The following is a 20,349-nucleotide window of genomic DNA, read 5'->3' as shown; positions in this document are numbered from 1 at the left end:
GCCTGGGTGGCTCAGTTGGTTAAGCGACTGCCTTCAGCTCAGGTCATGATCCCAGGGTCCTGGGATCGAGTCCCGCATCGGGCTCCCTGCTCTGCAGGGAGCCTGCTTCTCCCTCTCCCACTCCCCCTGCTTGTGTTCCCTCTCTCACTGTGTCTCTCTCTGTCAAATAAATAAATAAAATCTTTAAAAAAAAAAAAAACCTAGGTGTTTTACAAATACTAGTTATTTTGTGCATAGACAAAATCAAGTAATTAGGCAGTGATTTAACAATTACATTCTTACTGGGGAATTATTCCCAGGAACACTAAAGATGGTTAAATAGTAGGGTTCAAGAAAATAAGATTGATTTAGTTTTCTCCACAGTATATGAAATATTCTAAATATCCAATTCCAAGGGTAATTGAAAGGTTATATACGTAAAATCAGATTACCACAAATATAAAGGGAATGTCCAGATCTTTTTTGTTGTCTACGCTAAAATTCTTTTGCTTAGAGCATTACTGAAAGGCAGTGGTTTCATGACTAGAGTTTAAAAATCATTATGCTGAGACTTCTTCATTAAATTATTCATCATGATGAGATACCTTTAGTTTTCTTTCACTGGAAGGAAGGAGTCTCCCAAAGGAAGCAAGAAAAGCAGATAGGAATGAAGAATGCAATTTAAAATAGCAGATACAAGAATGAACCTCTTCCCTTAGAGACTCGTGGTATTATGAAAAGAAGCACCAACCTTATGTCTGATGGAAAACTAATTTAAAATAAAAAATACTTTATTAGATGACCTCTCAGCACATGAGTCATTTCCACCTTATATAGTCTACTCAAATTAGACATGACCTGTTTAAAGCCCTCAGATGTTACACACAGCTTGGGTTATCTCAGGGTGTTCCCACTGCTGTTATAGGGCCTTTTTCCAATATCGAATGATGACATGTCAGAATCTATAGTATAACAGGATGCCATGTCAGCATTTCACTGTAACATAAACCTAAAATGGATAGGGTGGTAGAATAGAAAGAACATATGCTAGAGTCAAGCAGAAATAGGTCCACATCTCCGCTACTTCTTTCATTAGCTTATAAATCGTATACTTGTGACAAATTATCCTGAGAGCTGATCGAACATTTAGCTGTCAGTAAATTTGTTATAAAAGATCCTCTTTGAGCTTTAGTTTCTTAATGGGTAAAAGAAATCTAGTAAGTATATACCACATAGGGTTATAGCCTTATACATGTGAAGTTTCTAGCACATAATATCTGCTTTATAAAATGAAATTCACATACCTACTCATTCCTATGCCCTAAGAAAGTATACCACCCAATACTACTACTAAAGGAATACCTTTTTTACTGGGGTAAAATATATATAACATAAAATTTACCATTTTCACCATGTTTAAGTGTCTAATTAAATGGTATTAAGTAACATCCACATTGCTGTGTTACTATCACCACTGTCAATCTCCTGCACTTTTTATCATCCCAAACTGAAACTATATCCAGTAAACAGTAATTCCCCATTACCCCATCCTATCTCTAGCCTTTGGCCATTACTATTCTACTTTCTGTCTCTATGAATTTGACTATTCTAGGTACCTCATATAAGTGGAATCATATAATTTTTGTTCTTCAATTACACATTTTAAAGCGCCAAGTAGCAGATAGTAACAAAAATCATCTTTCATTAAAGAAAATAAAGAATTACATATCAATAGTACAAAAATGTTTATATATGTTCAAAGTATTTCTGCTAGAAGGACACTCATATACTAACCAATTTTATGGTAATAAAAGGTAAACTACCAGTACTCACATACTACTCTCTATAAGTATAAAGTAGCAGTATACATATAAAAGGACCCAGGAAATGTACATTCTTTGTCTCAAGATAGTTGGTAATACCCCAAAATATAAGGGAAAAGTGAAAGACAGCAAAAGAATATGGAAGTATCACATTAAATTTTTAAATATGTTTTTATAATATTGTATCATACCACACCACCACCAGGTAAGCCAACTGCATTATTTTGGTACCTACCAATAGATAATGGTGTCTTGGTATTTGTCTTAATAAAATCAAGGTCAATGTCAAAGATTTCTGGCACTGGCTAGGACACCACCAGAACAGTCTTTCCTGTTAGCCTCCAGGTGGCAGTGTGGCCCAGAGCAGTAGAAATCACTCTCAGCTCTGGAGCTCCAAATTAAAAAAAAAAAAACAACAAAAAAACCCTTTTACAAGGGAAACTTACTTTGCTTAATAGACGAATATACTTAGAGAATAAAATCAAGAAGAATTAGTTTCATGCCAGTTGGAGTAACGAATATGAATTCAACGGAATCGGCCACGTTTGACCCCAACTCCTGCCCTGAATTTCCTTGTACAAAAGAATGGATACTGAAGTATTTTTAACAATAGCTGTGGTTTGATTCCTATGTAGTTCAGTTACCATGATGGGATGAAGGTTAAATATTTTAAAAGCGGGGAGGGTATATATAAATACCAGAGAGGTAGCAGAGACACAGAACTAAGAAGAAACTCAAAAGGATGTGACCCTCATCCCAACAGACCACCCAACCATACTATTCACACACAGGACTTACTGCAGGATATTGGCCATCAGTCTCTGCCTACAGGAGCAGATAGGAATGGTGGCATTTTTCTTCTGCAGAACAAAGGGCTGTTTTACTTTGTATTTCATCTGTTGGTTTCCCCCCTTTCTAATGATAGAATCAACCATTCACTCTCCCAGTGACCACTTTTAACTGCTGCCAGAAACTACTCATCAATGCAACATGCTTCCCATTTTTTGTCACTATTCCCAAAAGTCTGTTTTTGAATAAAAAAGCAGACTTGTTACTGATAAAAATCTGACCTTCTTCCCTCTGCAATAGTCTAATCAGGTCTAACCACTGAGTCTACACTTAGACATGAAGTGTTCACTTAACACTGGGGTCTCAGTTACTCTGTCTTTCCTGCTAGAGAGTATGTTCTTCCTGCCCTCCATCTACTTCTCTGACTGCAGTCATTCTGAATGTCTGAAGTTCCCAGATATAATTCATCTACTCATAAATATTTTAAGTAACTCACAATAATTAAATCTAACACTTTTTGGGAATCTCTCTTGAACTGAGAATCATGTTATCATCCCCCATTTCACAAAGTTTTAAGAATATGACCATGACTGTAATGGTGGAAATAAAGGGAACAAATAGACATGAGGCCAGCTACGGCCAAAGCACGTGCTCTTTTTGCTCCACACCAGTGTTTTCAAGTGCTGGGCACCACAGCAGGCACTATGTAGATACTTTCAGGAAAGGCCAGTCATTAGAGTATTTCTTTATTCCATTAGGTTATTTTGAGGATTCATAAAAAATGCAAAGTGCTAGTGGATATTTAAATTCATTACAGAATGTTCCCTTATATTAAAAATAATCCAGCTCAACCTAGGAAAATTTTTAAAAGTTAATAAGGCAAACTTATAAACAAAAATATAATATTCCTATAAATTTGCTGATCTGTAAGTTAAAGAGCCCACCAAATGCAATGTGTGGACCCTGTTTCAATCTGATATGAAAAAACCAATAGTACAAAAGACACTTTGAGATAAGTGCGGAAAATTTTTAAATGGGCTAAATAATAGATATAATGAAGAATTAATTACCTTGAATTTATTAGCTGTGATAATTACACTATTTTTTACATCCCTATTTTTAGAGATTAAAACTGAAGTGTTTATGGGTAAAATATAATTTCTTGAATTTACTTTAAAATATACCAGCTAAGAAAAGTATGCTTTTATGGAAGAAATACAGAATAGAACAACAAATAACTAGAAATGTTCATAATTATTAAAGCTGGGTAACAACTACATGAAATTTCCGTATACTATTCTATTTTTGAATACACTTGAAAATTTCCATAATAAAAATGTTTGGATAAAACAAACTGCAGTATTGAACTTTGTAAAATTTCTTTCTAGTATAAAACTTTGGGTAACCATGTTGCAAAATTCAGTATAGGGATACCCTGAAAATTCAACCAATATTCAGTTCTCCACATTTCTAATGACTTAAATTTTTTCTATTGTTTTAAACTCTTACCATCATATTGGTTCACAAATCATCACTGTTTTTACTTAGTGATTTTAAATTTAGTGTTAATTTTAATTTTACTTGTTGTGAAGTATGTGTGTATATATACATACACATACATATATGTGCCTATATATAAAGAGAACCCCTATGTTTACTGCAGCATTATTTATAATAACCAAGATACGGAAACAACATAAGTGTCCACTGAAAGAGAAATGAATAAAGAAGATGGGGCATATATACACAATGGAATATTACTTAGCCATAAAAGAGAATGAGACCTTGCTATTTGTGACAACATAGATGGACCTAGAGAATACTGTGCTAAATACATTAAGTCTGAAAAAGACAAATACCATGTGACTTCATTTGTATGTGGTATCTAAAAGACAAAAGAACAGGGGCGCCTGGGTGGCTCAGTTGGTTCAGCGTCTGCCTTCGGCTCAGGTCATGATCCCGGGGTCCTGGGATTGAGCCCCGCATCGGGCTCCCTGCTCAGCGGGAAGCCTGCTTCTCCCTCTCCCACTACCCCTGCTTGTGTTCTCTCTCTCGCTGTGTCTCCGTCAAATAAATAAATAAATAAATAAAATCTTTAAAAAAAAATAAAAGACAAAAGAACAAACATACGAACAAGAAGAAATAAACCCATAAATACAGAGAACAAATCAATAGTTGCCAGAGGGGAAGAGAGTAGGGAATGGGCAAAATGGATGAAGGGGAGTGGGAGATATAGGCTGCCAGTTATGGAATGAATAACTCATGGGGATGAATGGTACAGCACAGGAAATAGTCAATAGAATTGTAATAGTGTTGTATGGTGACAGATGATAGCTACTCTTGTGGTAAGAATAGCACAGCATATAGAGTTGTCAAATCACTATGTTGTACCCCCGAAACCAACTTAACAGTATCAACTATACTTCGATAAAAACAAGAGAGAAAGAGGGAGAGAAAGAAAAATGCGTGGATGGATAGGTATATTTAACGTGACAATTACCAAAAATGGAACTTCAGAGGCAAAAGGTGATTAGAGGGCAAAACATCATATTCCATATAAATTCTCTGGAACGAGTTTTCCAAAGTCGAAGTAATTTCACTGATTATTCTCCATTTTCTTCCTCCTACAGATTACTCCCATGCCAGGTGGCTTCAAACAGTTTGATCAATGAAGGTACCAGCTGGAGATTAGATAGTGGGAGGTGATTAGGGAATGGGAAGGAGGTCTGCGAGTGGCTGGGTCCCACCAGAACCACAGGTGCTGCTTGTAGCACCTAGCTATATGTTGGCTCTCTTAACTTCACCCATACCTCCTAATAGTCCCTCATTAAAATCTCTTAAATTGAACCATCTGAGTATATTTACTGACTAATTAAATAAGAAAACAGAATATTAACAAGTTCAGGTAACACACAGAAACCATATGTGTGTGCTATTAAAATTTGTTATGAATTATTAACAATTATTATTAAAAATCCACATAAAATATAAAGAAGTTGAAGGTAAAAGAGTAAAAAAAGGTAGAGCTGGAAATTACTAATAGAAAGAAAGCTGGTGTTACTATATCAATATTAAACAAATTAGAGTTAAGTCAGAAAACATTACTAAGAATCATAATGAAAAAGGAACATGGGGGCGCCTGGGTGGCTCAGTTGTTAAGCGTCTGCCTTCAGCTCAGGTCATGATCCCACAGACGTGGGATCGAGCCCCACATTGGGCTCCCTGCTCAGCGGGAGGCCTGCTTCTCCCTCTCCCACTCCGCCTGCTTGTGTTCCCTCTCTCGCTCTGTCTCTCTCTGTCAAATAAATAAAGAAAATCTTTAAAAAAAAAAAAAGGAACATGGAAAAATTCTCTAGGAAGATGAAGCAATTATAAACTTGTTTGCAATTAATAACATAACCTCAAAATATGTAAAGCAAAAATCAACAGAAATACAAAAGTTAAACTGACAAAGAAGGGCATTTTAACAAATGTCTCTGTAATTGGTGGATTAAGAGAGCATAAAATTCAAAAGGGTAGGGAACAAAAAATTAACAAATTTAAGATAACATAAACAAATTATATATCCAACAATTAGAGGATACATATTCTCTTAAAGCACTCACAGAGCACTTACAAAAATGAACGAGGCTACAATCAATAAGTTATCTGATTGTCTCTAGAGATTAATTTGCATTTCCCAGAGTTTTAAACAAATGGAATCATACAGTACATAGTCTTTTTGGGAGTGCGGAGCTGGCTTCCCTCACCCACTGTAATTATTTTGAAATTCATCCATGTTGATGCATGTATCAGTAGTTCACTGTCTTTTATTGAACAGTGGTGTGTTGTAATTTATCCATTCAACAGCTAATGGACATTGAATTTTTCCAGTTTTTGCCTATTATTAATCAAGCTACTATGAACATTTATCTCCCCCCTCAAAAAGAAATTGCATTTAAAAAAAGAGTAATTATTTGAGAGAGGGAGAGAGAGAGAGCACAAGTGGCGGGGGGACAAAAGGGAGTGGGAGAAGCAGGCTCCCTGCTGAGCAGGCAGCCCAATATGGGCTGATGCCAGTACTCTGGGATCATGACCTGAGCCAAAGACAGATGCTTAACCGACTGAACCACCCAGGCACCCCTGCATTCTTTTTGATAAAGTAGTGAAACACTAATATTTCAACAGTGGTCTATGCTTAAAAAATCTATGTGCATACATATGTACAGACATATATGTGTACATATGTACATGTATATATGTATTTAAAAGCAAAGCACATTTAGTATTTTTTGAAAGCTTTATTCACTTTAGAGAGAAAGAGTGCGAGAGCAAGAGAACGCAAGAGCAAGAGAGCGCGAGAGCAAGCGAGGGAGGGGCAGAGGAAGAGAATCTCAAGCAGACTCCCTGCTGAGCAAAAAGTCTGATGGGAGGCTCAATCCCATGACCCCGAGATCATGACCCGAGCTGAAATCAAGAGTCTGACACCCAACGGAATGAGCCACCCAGGTGCCCCCACATTTAATATTTTTGGTAAATTTGTTATTCACATATAAAAAATATAGAAAATTAAACAAATCTTAAGGCTACAACTTGATGAATTTTCATAAAATGAAGATATCCATGTAACAGCACCAAGATCAAGGAACAGAATATTATCAATACCCCAGAAGCCTCCCTTGTGACTGACCCTCTTCCTTTCATAATGCTCTCCCATTTAAGGGTGACCACTTCCTGAGTTCTAACACCATAAATTAGTATATTTATTTTATGTAAATGATCATAAATAAATTAGTATCTTACATATATTTTATATAAATGGATATATACAGTTAATGTATGTATTCTTTTATGTCTGGCTTCTTTCACTCAACACCATGTCTGTAAGATTCATCCTGCTGTTATAGTAGCTATAATTTGTTCATTCTCATCGTTTTAAGTTTTCTGTTGTGTGAATATACTACAGTTATTTCCCATTCTGCTGATGGACAACTTTTAGCTTTATGGATAATGCTGTAAAGAGCATTCTTATAGTGAACATATATATGTATCTATAGACCTAGAGATAGGATTACTAGGTCTCAGAATATATACATATGTTCACCTATAGTAGATATTGCCAAATAGTTTTCCAAAGTAGATGTGCCAATTTTCTTTTCTAACAGTAGTGGAAGATAATTACAGATGCTTCACATCCCTGATTTTTTTTTAAATTAGGCCATTCTAGTGGGTGAGTAGTGGTATTGCAATTTTGCTTTTATATACATCTCCAACAGAAATTAGTACATATGTTGACCAAAGCACACTTAACTTTATTCCTCAAATCCACAGGATACTTTCAAATAAATAAGTCTGATTTTAAGTCAGTTTACCTAAAGTGAAAGCAGCAATTAAGCTCATCTATTAAAATGGATACCTATTTCTTCCAGCTTCATCGAGATATAATCGACTTATAACGTTGTGTAAGTTTAATGTGTACAATGTAATGATTTGATGTATGTATATATTTTGGGGTTTTTTTTGTTTTTTTTTATTTTTTAAAGATTTTTATTTATTTATTGAGAGAGATAGTGGTAGAGAGAGAGCATGAGAGGGGGAGAGTCAGAGGGAGAAGCAGACTCCCCGCTGAGCAGGGAGCCTGATGCGGGACTTGATCTTGGGACTCCAGGATCATGACCTGAGCCGAAGGCAGTCGCTTAAACAACTGAGCCACCCAGGCGCCCTGATGTATGTATATATTTTGAAATGACTACCACAATAAGGCTATTTAACACATCCATCACCAAACATAGTTACCAATTTTTGTGTAGTGAGAACATTTAAGATCTACTCTCTTAGTAACATTCAAGTAAACAGTCAAGTATATTTTTATAGTATATTATGTATATATATACTATAGTCATCACGCTATACATTAGATCCTTATAATTTATTCATCTTACAACTGAAAATTTGTACCCTTTAACCAACATCTCCCAAAGTCCCCCACACCCCAGCCCCTGGCAACCACTAATATGCTCTTTGTTTCTATGAGTTCAGCGTTTTTACATTCCACGTATAAATGAGATATAGCATTTGTCTTTCTCTGACATGTCATTTAGCATAATGCCAACAACGTTCATCCATGTTGTCACAAATTATAGAATTTCCTTCTTTTATGGCTGAATAATATTCCATTACAAAAAGTACATGTATGTATACACACATAGATACATATACATATATACCACATTTTCTTTACCCATTCATCCATAAATGAACACTTATGCTGTTTCTATGTCTTGGCTACTGTGACTAACACTAAAATGAACGTAGGGTTGCAGATATCTCTTCAAGATACTGATTTCATTTCCTTTAGACATATACTCAGAAGTGGGATTGCTGGATCACACCATACATCTTCTTTTCATTTGCTGAGGAAACTCCATACTGTTTTCCATAATGGCTTTATGAATTTACATTGCCACCAACAGTGCACAAGGGATCCCATTTCTCCACATCCTCGCCAGCATTTGTTATCTCTTACCTTTTTGATAAGAGCCTTTCTAATAAAAGGTATGAGCTTGTATCTCATTATGATTTTGATTTGTAATTCCCTGATGACTAGTAATGTTGACCACCTTTGCATGTACCTGTTAGCTATTTGTATGTCTTCTTTGGAAAAATGTCTATTCATTCCTTTGCTCATTTTTCAATTGGATTATTTGGGTGTTTTTTGCTATTGAGTTGTACGAGTTTATTATATATTTTGGATATTAAACCCTTAGTGGATATATAGTTTGCATATATTTTCTCCCATTCAATAGGCTGCCTTTTCATTTTGTTGACTGTATTTTCTGTTGTGCAGAAGCTTTTTATTTTGATGTAGTCCCATTTATTTATTTTTGCTTTTTTTTTTTGGCTTGTGCAAAATGTATACCTATGCATCAATAACACTTTTCGACACAGCCAAGCCTCTCTCTACACACCCTTATAGGGTCCCTCGCTGCCTGGGGAGGAGGCAAAACAATGACATTCTAAAACTCAAATTAACACTATTTAGAATAGCAAGATTTTGTGCTTCATAAATCAGATTACTTAGACTGTATAAAATTAATAAGTAAAATTGTTTAACTTATTTCATCTGGCTTTTTTATATCCATACTTCAAGGTTCATTCATACTTTCACTTAATTACCCTTATCTTAAACTGAAATGATAAGCATGGTGATTTATACCCTAATATTAAAATAGTTTAACAAAGAACTTTCTCATAGCAAAACCACCAGGTGTTTCAATATATTTGTTCACTGATGCAAAAACTCAATCTACATTCAGTGAAACAACTAAGGAGTGTAACACTACAAAAGCAGTATATCTACATGGGTAATATAACAGAAAACTATTCAATTTTAGGAGAGAAAAGAAAACAATGAAAGCAATTAGGCTGTCATCAAGTGATACCTTAAAGAATACAAATTACTACAAAATCATCTCTTATACTTCTTGTAAAAGCTTTAAATACCACAAAGTCCTCTCTTCCTCCACGCAGACAGATAATTAAAACAAACTGTTCTGCCAGAATTTTCAGAAGAAATGAAATACAGTTTATTTCAGAACACTATCTATACAAAGAGTATTAACTAATGACAAAGGTAACAATGACAAGTCTAATTAATTCATTCAGTAACAGACTTCTTACATCTCATTGGATGTGAATAAGCAAACAACATACAGTAAACCTTCTTGTTCAACTATATACCAAAAATTTCATATATTAATAAGTTTGTCAATTCTTTTTAACCATGTAAATCCACATATATGCAGACATAAATTCATGTATATAAATAATTATTTAATAAAGAGCTAAGTAATAGATACAATATGCAGCTTATTGGAGCACAGATTAAAAATTTAATGCATGGTTATTTATCATCTTTGAAAACTAGACAAAAAAGAGCATGGGCTACCAGAAATATTAAATATGAAAAACAAGGACAAAAACAACAACAACTAAAGTGGTATATTTAGAAAAAACACTTGACTAAACATCTCAGGGAAACAAAACAAAACAAAACAAAACAGCAAGACATAGTTCCAATGTGAGAGGGACACTTGTATCGTAATCAAGAATCCTTTCCTTGCATCACCACAAGACGAGAAACAGACTGGGTGAACAGAATATCCCCAGGACCAGCCAGGCTACAAGGAGAAGTAGAGAAGGCAAGGCCTTCAATGAAAACTCCCAGATGGGGGGAAGCAGAGTACTTAGCTCTTTAAATAATCTGGGTACAGAAAAGAATGTAACAGTTACAGACAATGACTGCACAGAAATGACATACCTAACAAGAGGCAAAGAGGAGAAAAAGGCAAAGATCATCTAAAGTTTGCAAAAAATATATAATACATATTTCATAGGAACAAATTTAAGTATTTTTAAAGATACAAAGGTGAATATCAAGAAAAATAATTTAACCAATATGATGTGCTGAGAAAGAAGGACAGGAAGGAAGGAAAAGGTAATACACCAAATGCCACTGTACATAATTGGGAATAAGAAAACTCTGCGTAATAAAATAAAATAGAGAATCAACTATATTACGCAAGGCTATAGTTACAAAGATTACTAATGGATTCAAGCTCCAAACCCTTCAATTTACTAAAAGTGTATACTAAACATGAAGAAAACTTTGATGCTACTATAGTAATATATTTAATGGATCATACAGTGATTATATAGTAACATATATAGTAACATATTTTTAGGAACAGAAACCATAACAAACGCTATGATGGCAAAATTAAGACCAAATACAGCTCTAATGTCAATGAATGAAAGTGAGCTTAATACTACTTAAAAGAAAAGACAAACGGAATCACAAAGTGAAATACAAATCTGGAACTTAAAAACTCATTTAAAAGAAGTGTCTCAAAAATGTTGAAAATAGGGCGCCTGGGTGGCTCAGTTGGTTAAGCGACTGCCTTCGGCTCAGGTCATGATCCTGGAGTCCCGGGATCGAGTCCCGCATCGGGCTCCCTGCTCGGCAGGGGGTCTGCTTCTCCCTCTGACCCTCCCCCCTCTCATGTGCTCTCTCTCATTCTCTCTCTCTCAAATAAATAAATAAAATCTTTAAAAAAAAAAATGTTGAAAATAGTTAAAGGCATGCAAGAAAAATATGGTCAGAAAGAAATCGTTGGGAAATTATATAATATTAAATTTGGAATATAATAGGAAAGAATTAAGTAATTCTATAATCAGGGTATTTTACAATGATAGCAAGTATAATCTTTAATGAATGAAGACTTAATAGTAAGATTTCAGCTCCCAGTGCTATGGTGGTTTATAAAGTCTCAGACCCTTCCCTTTGCAAACACCTAGAAATGCTAACTTAGATAAAATACCATCTTTTAAAATGCAGAGCTGTTCTGAAGAAAAGTAAAAAAATTTACAACTGCCAGAAACAAAAGAGAAAAATCAAAACCTGAGTGATAGGTGAGTGATAAAACTACAGGCCACAATGAAGGTGTCTGCAAACACCATCAACAGGGAATCTTATGACTTAACAGCCAAGCAGAGCAATGGTAATAAGGTCTTATATCTACACAAAGCAGAGGTTGAAAATGACTCCTAAACAAACCCTGAGCCTAAGAAAGCTATAACCTAAGTAAAAATGGAAAAGGGGTGACAATAAAAAAAAATTTAAAAAAAAGACAAATATGGGGGGGAAAAAACTGAAAACAGATTTATATACATATGGTCAAGTGCTTTTTCAGAAGGATGTCACGGTAATTTTTGCGACAGAAGAGACTTTACTCTGGCACCACTAGAAAGGGTGCCAGAGTAACTGGATATCAGTATGAAAGAAAACTGAACCTAGAACTATTATCTTATCCCATACACAAAAATTAATTTGAGATGAATCATATATCAAAACATAAAAGCTAAAACTAGAAAGCTTCCAAAAGAAAACATAGGGACATTGTGATCCTGGGGTAGGAAAAGACCTCTTCGTGACAACATAAAAAGCATTAACTACATAAGAACTTGATAAATTAGATTTTATGAAATTAAAAATTTCTTGGGGCACCTGGGTGCTCAGTTGGTTAAGCGTCTGCCTTCAGCTCGGATAGTGATCTCAGGGTCCTGGGATTGAGTCCCATGTTGGGCTCCCTGCTCAGTGGGGAGTCTGCTTCTCCCTACCTCTCTGCCTCTCCCACCCCCAGGCTTATTTTCTCTCTCTCTCTCGCAAATGAATAAAATCTTAAAAAAAAAAAAAAAAAAAAAAAAAGAAAGAAAATTAAAAATTTCTGTTCATCAAAAGGCAAAAAATTTATTTCAACTGAAGAAAAACCAGAGTATTAAGAATTTCTGTTCATCAAAGAATACCATAAAGAAAATTAAAAAAGCGAACTACAGACTAGGAGAAATTACAATACATATATCTGACAAAGGTCTTCTATGCATAATAAAAGAATTCCTTCAAATCAATAATAAAGAGACAGTAATTAAAACATGTAAAACATTAACATATGTTGAAAGAGGCCAACATTATTAGTCTTTAGGAAAGTACAAATTCAAAATCAGTGAGTTACTGCGGTGCCTGGGTGGCTCAGTCGGTTGAGTGTCAGACTCTTGATTTCAGCTCAGGTTATGATCTCAAGGTCCTGGGATCCAGCCCATCACTGGGCTCCCTGCTCAGTGGGGAGTCTGCTTCTCCCTCTCCCTCTGCCTCTCCCTCCACTCATGCTCTCTCTCTCTCACATACACACCCAAATAAAATCTTAAAAAAAAAAAAAGCAATAGAATTGAAAACATGTCCACAAAAGGACTTGTCCATAAATGTTAACACCATCTTTATTCATAAGACTCCCAAACTAGAATCAACCCATATGTCCATCAGCAAGTGAATGAACAAAATAACTGTCTTATATTCAAAGATCAAAACTATATATGAATCTCAAAAACATGATGAGCAAAAGTCGTCAGAGACTCATATCACCTGCATGATTCCATTTGCAACAAGTTCCAAAACAGACTAAAGTATAGTAAGGGATTATAACCCACTAGGAATCCAAGAGAACGGATGAATGGATGGATAGATAAATGGGTAGAAACAGACAGGGAAAAAGAGAAAAAGAGAGAGATTGTTGCAACAGAAGGGAGGGCTCTTCCTTACAGTAAAATGCCAATTAATAAATCATCATTTCATAACTATCAGGGGAAAAATTATTTTGAGCAAGAACATGTATGGAAGCTAAATTCAAAAGAGAAACCTAGATAAGGGGAAGCATATTTACATGGTCTGAACATCTCATGTTAGTTGTTTGTTAAATAGGCAACAATTGTGAGAGGGAAAAATAGCAACTATGTGGTAGAGAGTGTGGTAGTTATAACACTTTGCCTAATAATCAAAATTAACACTACCATTCCGGAAAAAAAAATAAATAACACTACCAGTGAGGGGCTGATAGATACTGTGTACCTTCAAAAGCAGTATCTTGAGAAGGATAGAACTTCTTTCTCCCTTGTGTACTAATCCAGAATGGACTGCACAATCTAAATCCTATAATGAGAAAACGTTTAAAAAAATTGAGACACATTCTATAAAATACGTTGGCCTATATTCAATGTCATGAAAGTCTGAAAAACAACATATATGGAGATTAAAGATTAAATCTCGTGAATTTGATGATTGTACTGTGGTTATGTTAGAGAATATTTTTGTTCTTAAAATATGAACTATTCTTAAATACTGTAGGTTAAAGGAGAAAGATATATGCAACCTGATCTCAAATGGCTTTGAAAAAAATAAATACTACTTTGTGTGCAAGTGCACGTGTGCGTGTGTGTGTAGAAAGACAGAAGAGGGAGAGAGAATAATACAATAATAAAGGAAAAGTGCTAAGATGTTAGAAATTAGTGTATCGAGGTAAAGGGTATATGAAAGTTATTTCTGTACCTTTTTTTTTTTTTAAAGATTGTATTTATTTATTTGACAGAGAGAGAGACACAGCGAGAGAGGGAACACAAGCAGGGGGAGTGCAAGAGGGAGAAGCAGGCTTCCCGTGGAGCAGGGAGCCCGATGCGGGGCTCGATCCCAGGACCTGGAATCATGACCTGAGCCGAAGGCAGACGCCCAACGACTGAGCCACCCAGGCGCCCCCCTGTACCTTTTTTAAATCAAAGTTTAAATTATTTCAAAATTAAAAGTTAAAAAAATAAAGAGCATCAAGTAACCATAAAAAAACATATTCTGGTGACAAAAGTCAGCTCAACAGTTTCCTAATTCATGGGGATGAGGTTGATTAGAAAGAGGTCTATTCTGGGTGGTAGAAGTGTTCTATATATTGACAGAGGTATTAAAAAACACATGGGTAGACAAACATCAGAATTCACTGAAATATACACATAAAACCTGTGCATCTGTGCATTTTATTAAATTTAATTATATCTAAATTTTTTTAAAAGCCACTAAAGAAACTTATGGTTTAGCATGAGGTGATAATTAATTATCAAAATTCATAATCACAAGCCTACCTGAAAATGTATTTGAGGTTTTGAATTTATACTGCCTCTGTGCTGTGGGAAAAAAGCCAAGAATTTAATTTTTCAAATCCTCCCTAAAAAAATTTACCCATTCTTTAAGTCTCTCAAAATTCAGAGATTAAGATTACCTAATTATAAAAACAAAAATTTTAAAAATTAGCAAATACATTGGGAAATAAACCATCATGAATAACAAGAACAAAAGTAAAATTAGCCTCCAAAGGACTTCAGATATGTAAAATAAGTACGTTCTAAATATTTACAGAAAGAAGAGATGGAATTAAAACATGGCAAGAAGCAAGATATTATCAACATAACCAGCAGACAGGAACTGGATATTCGAGGACTTAAAAATACACTATCTGACATCAAAAACAGAAAATAAAATGTTTCTGTTCTCCAATTTCAAGATAGGGAAGGACTAACTGTTCTTTGACATCAGTCAGCTAATTCTAAAGTATACTGTGATATTGAGCAAATACTTAAACACTCCAGCTTTTTAAAGACTCCAAACTTCCCCAAACTCTGATTCAACACCAACTCTTTGCTATGTTTGCCATTTTAAGAAGCACAGTTTCTCCCTTGCTTAGCAAGTAATAAATTCAGCCTCTTTGTTTCAGCAATAATTAATGGGTTTTGGTTTCAAGTATTTTGAGTGATGGTCTTTTCCTTTAGCGAATCCAATAAATTAATTTAATAGCAAAATTTAGGATTAGTAAAGAAGAATATAAGTAAACAACAAATATCCAAATAAAGCACAGAAATTTTTTTTTTTAAGATTTTATTTATTTATTTGAGAGAGAGAATGAGAGACAGCACAAGAGGGAAGAGGGTCAGAGGGAGAAGCAGACCCCCCGCCGAGCAGGGAGCCCGATGCGGGACTCGATCCCGGGACTCCAGGATCATGACCTGAGCCGAAGGCAGTCGCTTAACCAACTGAGCCACCCAGGCGCCCAAGCACAGAAATTCTTTTAAAAATAAAATAATAAGAGATATATAGAACACAGAGAAAAGGTCTAATATAGGTATAATGGGAGACCAAGGAGAAAAGAATGGGGCAAAAATAATATTTGAAGAGATTTCAAGAGATTGAGTATTATCTTAGAACTAATAAATGACATCAATCCACAGATGAAAAACTTTAAATGCAAACCTAGGCACATCATACATAGCAAACCTTTTGGATAACCAAACAAGGACAAAATCTTAGAAAAGCCAGAGGGAGGAAATGACATTTTATAGCAACATCAAAAATACTAAACACCTAGGAATAAATATAATGATATACATGAAAGAATTATATACTGAAAACTATAAAATCTTATTGAGGGGTGCCTGGGTGGCTCAGTTGTTAAGCATCTGCCTTCGGCTCAGGTCATGATCCCAGGGTCCTGGGATCGAGCCCCGCATCAGGCTCCCTGCTCTGCAGGAAGCCTGCTTCTCCCTCTCCCACTCCCCCTATTTGTGTTCCTCCTCTCGCTGTATATCTCTCTGTCAAATAAATAAATAAAATCTTAAAAAAAAAACCTATTGAAAAGAAATTAAGGGAAAGAATAAATAGATGAAAATAAATGAAGGACAATTAAATAAGGAAAAATATTCACATTAATTGATTAAAATATTTTATACTGTAAAGATATCAATTCTCCCCAAACTGATCTACAGATGCAAAACAATCCCATTCACAATTGCAGCAACTTTTTTGGTGAAAAATGATAAATGATTTCTACAACTTATAGGCAATGCAAAGGGTCAACAAGAGCTGAGGCAATTTTGAAAAAAATAATAAAGTTGTAAGACTTATGCTATCTCAGACCAAAATATCTATTATAGTTATAATAATTAAGAAGTATGGTGCTGACACAAAGATTGACAATCAGAAAACTAAAACAAAGAATCTATACCTATACTGTCCCATATGGTAGCCACCAGACACGTGGCTAAATCTAAATTAATTAAAATTAGTTAACATATGAAATTCAGTCCTTAGTTACACTTGCCATATTTCAATAACTCAGCAGTCACATGCGGCTACTGAATTAAACAGCATATATATGAACATTTCCATAATGGCAGAAAGTTCCATTAGACAGCACTTATCTAGAAAGACACACATAAAATTATATGATTTATGGCAAAGGTCTAATATAGTAGGGAAAAGTTAGTCTTTCCAATAAATTGTGATGGATCAATCAGACACCAATAGACAAAAGTAAATAATACAATAATAAATATATAATCAACTCTGATCCCCACCTTATACCACATACAAAACTCAATTCTAAGTGGAATGTAGACTTGAATGTAAGAAATAAAACAGGGATGCCTGGATGGCTCAGTCGGTTAAACGTCTGCCTTCAGTTCAGGTCATGATCCCAGGGTCCTGGGATCGAGACCCACATTGGTATCCTTGCTCAGCTGGGAGCCTGCCTCTCCTTCTGCCTGCCGCTCCCCCTGCTTATGCCTCCTCTCTCTCTCTCACTCTCTGACAAATAAATAAACAAAATCTTAAAAAAATTAAAATTAAAAAATTAAAAATAAAACAATAAAGTTTTTATTTTTTAATTTTTTAATATTTTTAAAGATTTTATTTATTTATTTGACAGAGAGAGACACAGCAAGAGAGGGAACACAAGCAGGGGGTATGGGAGAGGGAGAAGCAGGCTTCCCGTGGAGCAGGGAGCCAGATGAGGGGCTCGATCCCAGGACCTGGAATCATGACCTGAGCCAAAGGCAGACGCTTAATGACTGAGCCACCCAAGCGCCCCAAAACAATAAAGTTTTTCGAAGACATAGAAAATAAACTTCACAACCTTGTAGTAGACAAAGTTTTGTAAAATAAGATGCAAAAAGTGCCAGCCATAAAATACAATACCAATAATGAGTATTTAAGATACATTAAAACTGGGGCGCCTGGGTGGCTCAGTTGGTTAAGCGACTGCCTTCGGCTCAGGTATTGATCCTGGAGTCCCTGGATCGAGTCCCGCATCAGGCTCCCTGCTCAGCAAGGAGCCTGCTTCTCCCTCTGACCCTCCCCCCTCTCATGTGCTCTCTCTCTTTCTCTCTGTCTCGAATAAATAAAATCTTTAAAAAAAAAAAAAATTAAAAAAAAAGATACATTAAAACTGAGAACTTTGCTTATCAAAAGAGATCAGTGAGAGAGAGAAAAGGAAAACTGTAGCCTGATAAATTTTATTTGCAACATATATATCTGACAAAAAATTTGTATCCAGAATATAAATATGACAAAACACTCCTAGAAAACAATTAGGCAAACAACCTGGTAGAAAAATGTATAACATATGAACAGACACTTAATAATAAAGGACGACAGAATGGCTAATAAGCATACGAAAAGGTGTTAAATTTCATTTGTTATCAGAAAAGTGCAAATGAAAACCTAAATGGGTATCATTATATACTTGCCAGAATACCTAAAATGAAATTAAAGATAGGCAATAAGAAGTGTTGGTGAAGATGTGATACAGCTGGCTCTTACACATTATTGATACAAGAATTGGTACACTTTGAAAACTGTCTGAGTTATTGGTTGAATTATGTCCCCACAAAACTTATATGTTAAAGTTCTAACACCCCGTGCCTCAGAATGTGACCTTATTTGGAAACAGAATCGGTGCAGATATTATTAGTTAAAATTAGATTATTAAGGTGGGCCTTAATCCAATAATGACTGGTGTCCTTAAAGAAAGGGAATAGACATGAATAGAGAGAAGATGATGTGAAAAGACATTGGAAGAAGACAGTGTTCTACAAATCATGGAAAGAGACCTGGAACAGATCCTTCCCTCACAACCGTAAGTGGGAATCAACTCTTTTTTACACCTTGAATTTGGACTTCTAGACTCCAGAAATGTGAGACAATAAATTTCTGTTGTTTAAGTCACCCAGTTGTGGTATTTCATTATGACAGCCCTGGCAAACTAATATAGGAAGTTATTTACTTGTAATATATACAGATCTTATGACACAACAATTATACTTCTTGGTATACACATGACAGAAATATATGTGTATGTATGTATTTACCAAAAGATTTGTATAAGAATGTTCATAACATTATTATTTGTAAAAGCCCCAAACTAGTAATAATTCAAATATTCATCAACAGTGAATGAATAAAAAAAATTATGGTATATTTACACAGTGGAATTTTATATGAGAATGAACCAACTACAACCACATGCAGTAACAAGAAAGAATATCACAATGATGTTGAGCAAAAGAACTCAGACACAAAAGATACATATGGATGATTACAATGATACAGTCAAATATATAAAAGTAATCTGTAGATTGAGAAGTTAGGGTAAGTAGTTACCTTTGGAGAGGAAGGAGGCAGTAGTGATTGGGAAGGGGCAAGAGAAAGGTTTCTGGGATGCGGGTAATGTACTATTTCTTGATCTTGGTGATGGTGATACTGTAAAAATTTTTCAAGTTGTACACTTATAATCTGCATACTTTTTTCCATATATTTTATACATCATTTCAAAAAATTCTTTAAACACTGAATAGGTAAGTTAAATGGATTAGAATAACTAAATCGTGATCTTTTATTTTTAAAAAGAGATCTTTAAAAGTAGCCATATTGTAGCAGAGATAGACACAGAAAATATAAGACACGTTAATGGAAGCATAAGATAGAGTGAAAAGGTTAAGTTTAAGTCTAATTGACGTTGCAGAAGAAGAAAATAAACAGAATGAGTACGAATCAATATTTAAAGAGATAGGGGTGCCTGGGTGGCTCAGTTCGTTGAGCGTCTGCCTTCCACTCAGGTCATGATCGTGGGGTCCTGGGATGGAACCCTGCGTTGGGCTCCCTGCTCAGCAGGGAGTCTGCTTGTCCCTGTGCCTCTGTCCCCTACCACCGCTCATGCTCTTGCTCTCAAATAAATAAATAAAATCTTTAAAAATAATTTTTAAAAATAGATAATAGCTGAGAATTTTCCAGAATCAACATGACATAAATTCCAGATTAAAAAATGCACAATAATCTCAAGGAGAATAAACAAAAAGAAAACCACACTGAATAAATTATTGTGATACTGCAGAACTCCAAAGACCAAGAGAAAATCTTAAAATCAGATACAGAAAAAGATTGGATCCAATCAGAAAACACAGATGACCTACAAAGAATGAAAATCAGACTGATCACTTCTTTTTTTAAATTTTCAAACTGACAGAAAATCCAAAGAGAATACTATAGCGAGCACCCTTAACCACTCACCAGCTTCAG

At 35.1% G+C, this 20,349-nt stretch overlaps 1 protein-coding gene across 9 annotated transcripts in view; it reads right to left on the bottom strand.

Annotated features, from left to right (window-relative positions):
• Positions 1-20,349, bottom strand: part of ZRANB3 (zinc finger RANBP2-type containing 3) — a 289,657-nt gene that overhangs the window by 249,734 nt on the left and 19,574 nt on the right. For 2 of the 9 annotated variants that reach the window (XM_081814551.1, XM_081814548.1), the window contains exon 2: positions 15,087-15,128. The exons of the other annotated variants lie outside the window; for them this stretch is intronic. The gene's annotated coding sequence lies outside the window, so the exon portion shown is untranslated. The remainder of the gene's footprint in view (positions 1-15,086; positions 15,129-20,349) is intronic. 9 annotated transcript variants of the gene reach the window in all.

The sequence above is a fragment of the Leptonychotes weddellii genome, chromosome 3, assembly GCF_054177405.1.
Source record: "Leptonychotes weddellii isolate Sample4059 chromosome 3, ASM5417740v2, whole genome shotgun sequence".
Lineage (NCBI taxonomy): Eukaryota > Metazoa > Chordata > Mammalia > Carnivora > Phocidae > Leptonychotes > Leptonychotes weddellii.
Note: the sequence above shows the minus strand (reverse complement) of the source record. Positions and strands in the feature narration are given on the sequence as shown.